This window comes from Acipenser ruthenus, chromosome 3 (assembly GCF_902713425.1).
Source record: "Acipenser ruthenus chromosome 3, fAciRut3.2 maternal haplotype, whole genome shotgun sequence".
Lineage (NCBI taxonomy): Eukaryota > Metazoa > Chordata > Actinopteri > Acipenseriformes > Acipenseridae > Acipenser > Acipenser ruthenus.
Window position 1 is genome coordinate 32,702,325 of NC_081191.1, and position 8,094 is coordinate 32,710,418.

Here is an 8,094-nt window from a genome sequence, read left to right on the forward strand (position 1 = left end):
TACAGAGACATGGTGAAAAATATGGCAAGTCAGAAGATTGTGTTATCTGAGCAGACTGAAAGTGAAGTACCAATAACATGCAATACATATTCTGCAGTCCACTGAGGTTATAAGTTACACATTATGGTCTCTATGTATCATTGATTTTTCTTTCGTATCTTGACTTTTTGTAGGTTTTTGTGACTACGTAAACTTACCCACGATGGATTAAAGTCATTTTCACTCCCTGCTGCGGTAGTTTCATTACGACTGTCGTATGTGAAACTTCCTGTTTAAACATTTGCGTGCATTTAGTTACTTTACCATCCCCCCCCAAAAAAAGTTTATTAATAGTCTATATTAAATAGCTATGGCAAAAAAATACTTGTTTAGGTTTATTTGATATTTAAGTGTGTTTTTTTGTAAACTTACATAAAGCATACAACTTTATTACTTGGCTGTAGAATGATAGACTGTGATATGCTGCTCCTTCAAATTGCTTTTTGGTAGGAAAAATATCAAACAGAAACCACAAGATGCGTCACATAATCAAAACGAACTATACAGGTAACACCACTCGGAAGTAAACATTTTACGCGCAGTTTGAAAGCAAGTAGAGCAAAAATAGCCTTAATTTTTTGTCCCGTAAGAAACAGTAAAATTGTGAAATCATCCCTTTTTTTTTTAAGTACAAAACTGCATTGGTGTGCTCAGCAAGATAATAGCAGAGTAATGGTTATTAATAATTATTTGGTTGTGTTTAGCACCATTCGAAAATAAAATAAACAATGTTATGGATTATTTTGTTTAATCATTCTGATTCTGTGTTTATCATGTTTAAATGGTAATAGCGGCTCTATTGTTTTTAATCTGGCTTTGTACATTTAACATGTTATGAGATGACAATATAAAGAAAATACGTAGTTGTTATCATCTGCAATACACACACCCGCTGTTACATTTTTTAAGTTACTGTATTATTGTATTATTATATACTGTTATTTTAACTGCTTTGGAGTTAGTGTGGCTTCAGTGAATTGAAGAAAAGAAAAGAAAAGTGTTTCACTCTGCAAACATGTGTGACAGAAATATAATGAGTTTTGGTTGTAAATCTCCCTCCTGACCTGTGAGGGTGCTAAGCAGCGAAAGGGGAAGGCTTTGGACGGGCTGGCCTGACAGTTCTTTCCCCGGGCCGGGAAGTCGGTCAGTCTGGAAGAAGGTAAGACTCCATTGCAGGAACGTATTGACCCGGAAGGGAAATGACGTAGCAGCTGCAGACAGTAGAGACAGCTGCAATCGTTTACCAAGGGGTCATGCGTGATAGCATAAAGAGGATGGAGGATCGTAAATATTTTCCTTCGCTTGGTTCAGAGAAGTACGGAACTGGAAGGACCAGGAGAGTTCCCAAACACAATTGTTAAAAACAAAGAGTTTGTGAGTGTTTTGTTTGTTTGTAGCACTGTTAGTAATTGTCTTTTGTTTGTAAATTCACTAGATGGCTAACACGTCTCCGGAGCTGTCGCCTTGGGCCAGCACTACCCAGAACAACAACACCACAGTCACTGTTTATTGTTATCACCCACCACGAGTACTACTGCACGCACCCGGACTGGTGACCGTGTTTAGTATTATTGTGGGGCGGATAACGTGTTATTATTATTTGGTTTTGCAAACCATTATTATCGTTTCCTTCCGTGCTTTACACATTGGTATGTATTGCCAGAGGATTATTGTTTGGTCGCCAGACCGGGAGTTTTACAAAATAAAGACCCCTTTTCCAAACCGGATTACAGTTTCCTTTTGTGTGATTATTCCTGCACTGCATCACCTCTGCACCTGTTTCTACTCAGCAGTCACTTTGCCACACATGGTAACCCTAAATTACATGGACAGTGCAAGAAACTAAAGCTCTGAAACCAAAATCCAAGCCGAACAACTGGACAGAGCTCACACATATTCAGTATTTTCTCAAATTGCCTACAGTCGGAGCACAGTGCAGTGCCTCCTACAGCACAGCTGGGGGCATGTGTTGGCTGAACAATAATACTGTACAGTACCTGTTAGAAAGTAAAGTTACTGACATAGTGCATAGACAAATGAAACACAGTGAAAAGTATTTTGCTCTGTAGCCTGCTGTATGTAGGCTACTGTACTTATTTCCTTTACACAACTAAAATATACATAGACTGAAAGCATGTAGGGAAGCATGGTTAGGGTGCAGAATTACCGTGCATATGTACCATGTTAAACTTCTATATGTAGAAACAAGCTTAGTTTTATTAATCTTTCCGCTTTTGGAGACCCTTTCATTTAGATTACATTTTGGTTTGTTTTTGCTGTGCCCAGGGTCTGTTTGCGCTACACTAGTATTACATTGTAATGTTTACTTTACTTCCAGAAGTTCGGAGGGGTAGCGCTATACATAAGAAATAGTCTTAAAGCCCAGGTGTTAAATCAGGACAAAGAAAACAATGCAGAATCAATATGGGTCAGAATAATGGACACAAATTCAAAGGGCATAATAATAGGAGCATGCTATAGACCGCCAAATTCAGGCGCTGAGCAAAATAATCTGTTATACAATGACATTCGAAATGCGTGTAGAAAAGGAGAAGCCATACTAATGGTGGATTTCAACTTCCCCCATATAAAATGGGAAAACCCGATGGGGGGCACGACGGACAAAATTGAAATGGTGGAAATGACAAATGACTGCTTCCTAACGCAATTTGTCAAGGCACCGACTAGAGGGGAGGCATGCCTTGATTTAGTCTTTTCAAATAATGAAGACAGAATAACTAAAACAGAGGTCAGAGAGCCATTGGCAAACTCAGACCACAACATGGTCTCATTTGAAGTATTTTTTAAAACCCCAAAAGTAATGATTAAAGCTAAGGTTTACAATTTTAGAAAAGCAAACTATGAAGGTATGAAACAGAGATTAACAGAAGTAGATTGGAGTAAAATAGAGAAAACATCCACAGAAAAAGGATGGCTGTTTTTTAAAAATGTAGTACTAGGTGTGCAAAACAATTACATCCCAAAAGTAGACAAATCTAAATCTAAAACAAAATGGCCAAAATGGTTTAATAGATCAATTAAAAAAAATATTCAGCGAAAAAAGGCACATTACAGAGCGTTTAAAAGGGACCAAAAACAAAGTACACAGAAAGAGTACTTGGGACTGCAAACACAAGTCAAAAAGGATGTTAGAAAGGCCAAGAGAGAGATAGAAATCAATATTGCTAAGGGGGCTAAAACCAATTCCAAAATGTTTTTCCAATATTATAACAGCAAGAGAACATTCAAAGAGGATGTTAAATGTCTAAGAGACACAAATGGCAAAATCATAGATGAAGAAAAAAATATAGCAAATATATTAAATGATTACTTTTCACAGGTTTTTTACAAAGGAGGACACGGGCAACATGCCCGACATGTCGACCTGTTCCTATCCAATTTTAAATAACTTTAGCATAACAGAGGCAGAAGTGTTAAAGGGACTAGGAGCTCTTAAAATAAACAAATCCCCTGGGCCGGATGAGATCCTCCCAATAGTACTCAAAGAAATGAAAGAAGTTATTAACAAACCGCTAACCAAGATCATGCAACAGTCTCTTGACACAGGGTTTGTACCGACAGACTGGAAAATAGCAAACGTAATATCGAGCCACAAAAAGGGAGACAAAACCGAACCAGGTAACTACAGACCAATAAGCCTGACTTCTATTATACGTAAACTTATGGAAACTATAATAAGATCCAAAATGGAAAATTACCTACAGTATATGGTAACAATATCCTGGGAGACAGTCAGCATGGTTTTAGGAAAGGGAGATCGTGTCTAACTAACCTACTTGACTTTTTTGAGGATACAACATTGAAAATGGATAATTGCAAAGCATACGACATGGTTTATTTAGATTTCCAGAAAGCTTTTGACAAAGTCCTGCATAAAAGATTAATTCTCAAACTAAACGCAGTAGGGATTCAAGGAAATGCATGCACATGGATTAGGGAGTGGTTAACATGTAGAAAACAGGAAGTACTGATTAGAAGAGAAACCTCAAAATGGAGCGAGGTAACCAGTGGTGTACCACAGGGATCAGTATTAGGTCCTCTGCTATTCCTAATCTACATTAATGATTTAGATTCTGGTATAGTAAGCAAACTCGTTAAATTTGCAGACGACACAAAAATAGGAGGAGTGGCAAACACTGTTGCAGCAGCAAAGGTGATTCAAAATGATCTAGACAGCATTCAGAACTGGGCAGACACATGGCAAATGAAATTTAATAGAGAAAAGTGTAAAGTATTACACACAGGCAATAAAAATGTGCGTTATAAATATCATATGGGAGATACTGAAATTGAAGAAGGGAACTATGAAAAAGACCTAGGAGTTTATGTTGACTCAGAAATGTCTTCATCTAGACAATGTGGGGAAGCTATAAAAAAGGCCAACAAGATGCTTGGATATATAGTGAAAAGTGTTGAATTTAAATCAAGGGAAGTAATGTTAAAACTTTACAATGCATTAGTAAGACCTCACCTAGAATATTGTGTTCAGTTCTGGTCACCTCGTTACAAAAAGGATATTGCTGCTCTAGAAAGAGTGCAAAGAAGAGCAACCAGAATTATCCCGGGTTTAAAAGGCATGTCATATGCAGACAGGCTAAAAGAATTGAATCTATTCAGTCTTGAACAAAGAAGACTACGCGGCGATCTGATTCAAACATTCAAAATCCTAAAAGGTATAGACAATGTCGACCCAGGGGACTTCTTTGACCTGAAAAAAGAAACAAGGACCAGGGGTCACAAATGGAGATTAGATAAAGGGGCATTCAAAACAGAAAATAGGAGGCACTTTTTTACACAGAGAATTGTGAGGGTCTGGAACCAACTCCCCAATAATGTTGTTGAAGCTGACACCCTGGGATCCTTCAAGAAGCTGCTTGATGAGATTCTGGGATCAATAAGCTACTAACAACCAAACGAGCAAGATGGGCTGAATGGCCTCCTCTCGTTTGTAAACTTTCTTATGTTCTTATGTCCTTATGACTTGCTGCATTGCGAATCTATTTATAATGAGATGCAAACTCCGATCTCTCCTGTATAGTGAGCAGTTATTTATGCTGTTCGTAAACTTGCGGTGAAATTACGATAGTTATTCACGAAAAAGAGCTGCTTAGTAAATTGCACGCAGAAATTCTACGAAGGACGGAGGCTACGAATTCGCAGTATTTACAAACACGTAAGTAATATTAGTACATAGAGCCCTATACAGTAGGAGTTAGTATCATGGGAAAGTTAGGTTCACACAACCTACATCCACGTAATGTAAACTAGCAGTTCGTAACAGCAGCTCTGATACTGTAAGTTGTGAGAAAAAAACAAGCAAAGCAGATACATAAATAGTTCATAACATTACTTACCAGTGGTTTTTATTTTTTATTTTAAATAAATGTGTACAACTTGATTTATACTTTTGTTAGACTTCTTAAAGTAGTACTGTAGTTTGTAATAGAAGTCGCGAATGTTCTCTTCATTGCATCACAAGGACGACTGACTGAAATCAGCAAATTGTGCAGGAGATGTGTGTGTGTGTGTGACTACGAACATTTAAAATACGTGTTGGTTATCAGAGACTCTGATTCGGAGTGTACCATTAAAACAGGTAAAGATCCCAACTTTAGGTCAACCACAAGAATTACAGTTTTTCTCTAAAGCACAGTTACTGATACTATTAGCACAATTCTCAAAACAGTTAACCGAAACATCAAAATAGTTAACAGAAACATCAAAACAGTTAACAGAAACATCAAAACAGTTGCACGATTTTCATTCTGCATCAGGATGCCGCTCAACTCTGTCTGGCCACATAATTTCATCTACATCGCAGCGGATGTTCTCCTTGGCACCATTAGTATATCAATTGAATATTGATATATTAATGTACAAACCATATGCATATTTACTGTATGAAACAAAGCAGGGAGCTGCGTCACTGGAGAGGAAAAAATTCTAGGTGGGAGGAAACCTCTGGTGGTCCCGTTAGTTTGATGGCCCCTACTCTGGGCATAGTGGCAATACTCTGTTGGGCAAAGATATATCATGGATAGGAACGAACATGAGATTCCACTGCAAAGGAAGACCTGTTGACATTGACTTTGGCAGCTGAGGTTGCTGCACCTATACAGAAGAAATAAATATTATGTTTAACTGTGAACAATCTTGAAATACATATTTTTAGACTGTGAAATTATGTGAATAAGCCATTTTTTTTACCATGAAGAAAACAATACATATACATCCATAACTATATGCCACTTTTGATTAAATGCTGGTTAACATTACTTTTGGCTGCTGAAGTTGCTGCACCAATATGGAATGAATGGGGGGTAGGATATTAAGTCATCGCAGAACTGAGAGGGGAACACCAACTGTAGAGAAGAGGGACCTAAATTTCGTGAATACTGCTGGGTGGTCCGAGGGAGGAGAAATGAGGAGAAGGGGGGGCAGGGAAGGGGACTGAAGACTGAATTTGTTTAAAGATGGATGCAAAGTAGAACAAGATGACTTAAAACTAACACATTTGTATAAGTGGTGCTACATAGGATTTGAAAAGAATGTGGCATTAGACAAGTTACTTGGGCTCCTCCCCCATTCTGTCCTGCCAATAATATCTGTGAATCTCCCTGTTTAACCCCAAGTCATGCTCTTATTCTTGTGTTCCATGTCACAATTTTGTAATCTACATTCTTTATCTTTCTGTGCTGGAAAATGGGCATTTATACTGGTAAATGTTAGCAGCAATTGAATTGGACAAAGAATAAAACCCTGTGTGAAGCCACTTTTTTTAGTCACATGACAGTTTATTGCCTTAAATTAAATATATTGAGAAGTGAGGAACTTGTTTACTCAGTGTTTATGCATCTTTTATTTCTGCACAAGATACAAATCCCACAACTGGAGAAAGTGCATTACGAGAGCAATGTGTGAAGAAAATGAAGAAGAGACCGAGGGGTACGCCTGAAAGGCATTTAATATTCTTCTGCCAGTGAGTTCAAGTGGGCTACAGATCTATGCAAGCAGCGCACCCACCAAAAGAGTACTAGAATGCAATTACTTTCACTACCAGTTTTCAGAAACAAGTCTGCCTTGTTGTCTGCACATCATATTGCTGTGCACTGCGTACACAAGTCCTCCTTGACTACGTTGATGCTTTCTCTGTTTTCAGTGTTATATTGTTTTGTAATTATTTGCTACTAGTTTCCCACACTGAAGTAGCACATTCATTTTCATAATTTTATTTGTTAATTCAGTGTTTTTTGCACTATGCTCTATGCTCTTCCATCATATGAGATGTCATCTAAATAATTAATATATCACAGGCAATTATATCCTCTGAAATTGCTTGTCAAACTTAATCATAAACTCAATAAGAACAATTGGTCCAAATGTGATGGCAAAAGGGACACACGGCTTAAATAAAAAGAAGAAAGCTTTTAAAAAGCATGTTAAATTATTGTGATTGAGCTTGATAATCATTTTGATATTTTGATTTTTGATAAGATGAATGACCTTAATATCATTTTTTAAATAGTTGCATTTTATAATCCTCTTCATACTAATAGCTAGGTTAAACAGTTTTGTTGTTCACTAAAATGATCTAACAGAAGCCTGTCCACGCCTTAATGTCAGACAGTAGCTGTCATTTCTATACCATTGTCTCAAATGACTTTTCAAGTTCAAAGTAGGATAAAACTTTATTATTATTTGTTTATTTAGCAGACGCCTTTATCCAAGGTGACTTACAGAGACTAGGGTGTGTGAACTATGCATCAGCTGCAGAGTCACTTACAACTACGTCTCACCCGAAAGACGGAGCACAAGGAGGTTAAGTGACTTCCTCAGGGTCACACAATGAGTCAGTGGTTGAGGTGGGATTTGAACCGGGGACCTCCTTGTTACAAGCCCATTTCTTTAAATGGAGAAGCAAGAGCTGGATGTGAACTGTGAACTTCACGCCACAGAGACAGATGTCTTACCAGTCAGCGAAAGAGCTACTTCTACAGTGAAGATGTCTTTTTCTGATGTAGGCCATATATCATC